We start from the raw sequence: 4,046 nt of genomic DNA on the forward strand, positions 1-4,046 counted from the left end.
TTCGACCGTATTATTTTCTTTCCCTTTCTAAGATAAGAAAATTATTTTAAATTTGACTTTTCTGCACATGCAAATTATTTACTCTCACAGTAAACCCTTTTTCTTACTTTTTTTCGGAAGATGCAAACTTCCTTTCCATACTTCTTTGGAATATGGAATTTTTGCGGAGCTTTATTTTACCATGATTATATATTTTTTTACTTTTAATTTTTTTTAATTATAACTTTATATAATAAAAATGATAACTGTTCAAATTATTATTATTTAAAAAAACTTGTATCATTTCCATTTTTATTTGAAATAATCAATCCTTTCATTTTACTGAAGAAAATCGTTTCTTTTCAATTTAGCTATAAAAAAATATTATTTATAATTATGATTATCTTTAATGAAAGTATATATTTATTTTCATGTAGTCTAACGAGGGAGAGGAGTTGCTCAGAAAGTTATGGAAATTCCGGTCATATTTGAAGAAAATCGAGTAAGGATTTTTGTAAATCCAAGTTATAGTTCTTAAACTTCAAAATTTTAGGTGTCCTATATGTTTTTGATGGTGTTGAATCCATTTCCACCATCAAAAACACGATTCAAACACTGCCTCTACAAGATTTTTTGGAAATTTTTTTGTCCAAATTACAGTGACTTTTAGCCGTCCAAGGAATTCCTCCACCTCGACTCCTTTAATTTTAGTTTAACACTTAGAACCAGATATTTTTTTCTTATTTATTCACTTATCATAATATTTTTTTAATTATTTATAATAATAAATTACTATTACATTTTAAAACATATATATGCAAATACTTTTATGGTTCTTTTAAATGTGAACGCAGATTTTAGAGCTGCGTGATTTTAGAGCTACTTTGCTTAATTCATTTTTAATTTTTAGTTTTCCTTTTCTCACAAGTAAGGTTTATCCCTTTTTCATTGTACTAAATGAACAATGTTATAGATCAATCAAAAATGAACAATGTTATAGATCAAATTTGTTGATTGGAATATTTATTAATTAATTAATTTAAAAATATTAATATTATAAATATAATTATTATATAAAAAATTTATGTGATATTGAAATAATTCTATGGAGTTTTACTTTATCCCTTATTAAATTTAAATAATGGACATAGTGTTCACTTGAAGTTTTGGAGCTTCTTTAGAGAGGGTATCCATTGATGTGTAAAATTGAGTGCACTAAAAGGAGTTCAAGGCTTTTTGTCACATATCTCGACACCTATCTACGCTCAGTTAAAAAAATTATACTTTAAAACACCACTTTAACTACTATTATTAAATTTTCACCAATTCATAAGGTTCATGGCAAGATAATAAACCAGTGATTAGACGTTTAAAACACCACTTGAACTACTATTATTAAATTTTCACCAATTCATAACGTTCATGGCAAGATAATAATAAACCAGTGATTAGACGTATCATCCCAGCGTAATAAGTTTATGCGTACCTTTGGGATTATGAAGGTTCATATGGTAATGGTTACATAATTAAAACGCCGGGACTGTTCTTGTCCACCAGGGGATCCCTGCTCTTGAGTTTGTGTTATATCGGACGGTGTAGAGAGAAAGGACGGTTTGGTGTTCATCTCATACCGCCCTTTTCCGTTTGAGCTTCTCGGATTTTGTTACAGCACCCCCTTTGTACTCGCTGGAGCTTGACTCCTTCGCTGAGCAAACCCATCTCAGGTTAACCTCTGTGCTCTAAATTTTGGCTAATGCTTTTAACAATTGCGAGTTGTTTTAAGCCGGAAATCTTTGGCATCATGGGGTTTGACTGATTCTCGTTTTCGGTTCGTCAGCTTATTACACAATTACGACTCCAAATGTGATTTGGGCGTTTGGGTTGCTTCTGACTTTGTTCTACAACCCCGGTCTGCTCCTGTTTACGTTTAAGCCTACTGCTGCTTCAGGGAATCTACCAATTTCAGCTGGACGAGAGTACCAGGGTTCTCAACAATCAATCTCGGCAGCTTACAGGTAATTATACGAGTATAGTTTAACATTTAGCTTGGGAAACTTCAATTATAATGTTAATTTATGTTCTAGTATGTCGAATCCCCAATGCTTCCTACCCTTCGAATAATCTTGGTTTCATGCAGGTTTTTATTCCCAACCCGGCTGATGTTTTCGTTTCTTTCCTTCATCTTTGTTCAAGATTACAGAATGGGTTTGATCCTTCATGCGCCAGGGGTCCAGCATTGCCAGGTTCTGATTATGCTTAAGTTATAGATAAATGTCTTGGTCATTTAACATCCTCCTCCTTTAGGGACTATATGTTATAGTGCTCTTGTTGTTAAGGGTTTCGACCCTAGGTTGAACTTAGGATTCTGGCTATAATTTTAATGAGGAATTGGTGTTTTGATTCGGCTATCTATGAATATTCAAAATGTTTCACCCTGAGTGGGTTGTCAAGCCATACAAAGATCTGGAACGATTTTTGCTTTGATGTATATTCATTTATCAAGTGGTATTGTTGATGTCTGTGTTTTTATATAAAATCGACTGTTCTTTGTCTTATATGGTTATATTTGCCTCTAAATAAAGGGGTTTTGCTGACAACCAGCGTTGCTTCACGGTTGAAAGGGTTTTACAGTTAAGGGTTCCACTGTTTTCAGTCGATGGTTTCCGCAACCATTTCATTGTATCATTATTCTTCTATGTTGTACAGGTTATGAGTTTATGATAGTTGGTTTATGTTCATTATTGGTTTCTGCAGTATCTGTTTCAATACGTCTTGCTTGGATTCTCTGCAGACATTATGAATTTCTTAAGTCTTAATTCATTCTTTATAAAACATTGTATGGAAAGGGACCGATCCTCTGCTGGCAGCAACGCTCGCTTGGGTCAGGAACAAACCCTCTTAAGAAAAAAAAACATTTCTACATTACCAGTAATGAACTACGAATTTCTAATTCTAATTCCCTGTTTCCATGAACATTGGCTTGGGCTCAGAACCGCGTTATACAACACAAGAGTTTTAGAACAATTGCATAACATGTATATGTATTTTAATACTATTAACATTCCTGTACACCTTCAATTTCCATAATATTGTATGTTCAAATCCTATACTCAATATCTCTTTTCATACTGCAATTTACTAGTGTGCATTTAAAGAAAGTTAATATCACTTATCTGAATTTTAATAAGTCCACCACAGGATTGGCAGAAAATAGACGAGATCAGTCATTCACTACATCTCACCCCTGAGCCAGTCACTTCACCATGTTAGAATCAAACTATCTGGTCACTACCAGACATAGTCTTTCACACGGAGGAATCCCAATCCCACTGGCCATCTAGCTCCAAGATTTCTCGTCTTTCAGTCTTTGCAACAATTTTTCCCTCCCTCCCTCGCCTCCAGCCTTGCTGTTCTTCGTACTAGTGTCCTCAGGAAAGAGTTCTTGTTGCCGGTTTATTTGATCAAAAGACAATTTTGGGTAGTAACTACCCCAAGAAACTATTTTCTAACCATTCACATGTGATTTCTCTCAGCATAATATTTTCTGCACGAATCCTATAGTTAACTCATTCCAAAATATTAACAATTATTAAATCTTTATTTAATATCTCATCTAGTAATTAATTAAAAGAAAAATGATGCAGTAACAAATATTTACATGTCTTACCAGGGGCATTACACTTTCTATATGTTGAGAAAAAGAGGCTATAGATATTTATTTTCAATAATGAATTTTTTGTTGGCCTAGTCAATAACAAGTCATGGCTAAGAGAGTAGTAGACCTGCAAGTATTCAGATTGATTAAGATGTAAAACCTCACCAATACTACATGTCATAGGATGGCCCTGAGAGGCCCCATCAAAGTATCCCCAAGGAATGCCTGCATCAAGTGCATAAGTGAAGGCATGACGAGGATCCTCTTTTTTTTTTTCTTCTATTTTTGGTAAACCTTGAACTCCCAACAAAGATTGATAATTAGAAATGAAGTTACTTCACTAGGAATCTTAGGAGAATCAAAAATACCAAAATTTTTAGCCTACCATATGCCATATATGAGAATGAAAGGG

General features: G+C 33.5%; 1 long non-coding RNA gene across 1 annotated transcript; it reads left to right on the top strand.

The window, feature by feature from the left end:
- The first annotated feature begins 1,495 nt into the window (after positions 1 to 1,495).
- On the top strand, positions 1,496 to 2,379 carry LOC149189968 (uncharacterized). Its single transcript, XR_016256445.1, has 3 exons — positions 1,496 to 1,703; positions 1,817 to 1,994; positions 2,117 to 2,379. It is a non-coding gene; the product is annotated as an uncharacterized LOC149189968 (long non-coding RNA).
- Positions 2,380 to 4,046: the final 1,667 nt, after the last annotated feature.

This window comes from Pinus tabuliformis, chromosome 3_1 (assembly GCF_031772625.1).
Source record: "Pinus tabuliformis cultivar Carrire ecotype Pingquan chromosome 3_1, CPIR1, whole genome shotgun sequence".
Taxonomy (NCBI): domain Eukaryota; kingdom Viridiplantae; phylum Streptophyta; class Pinopsida; order Pinales; family Pinaceae; genus Pinus; species Pinus tabuliformis.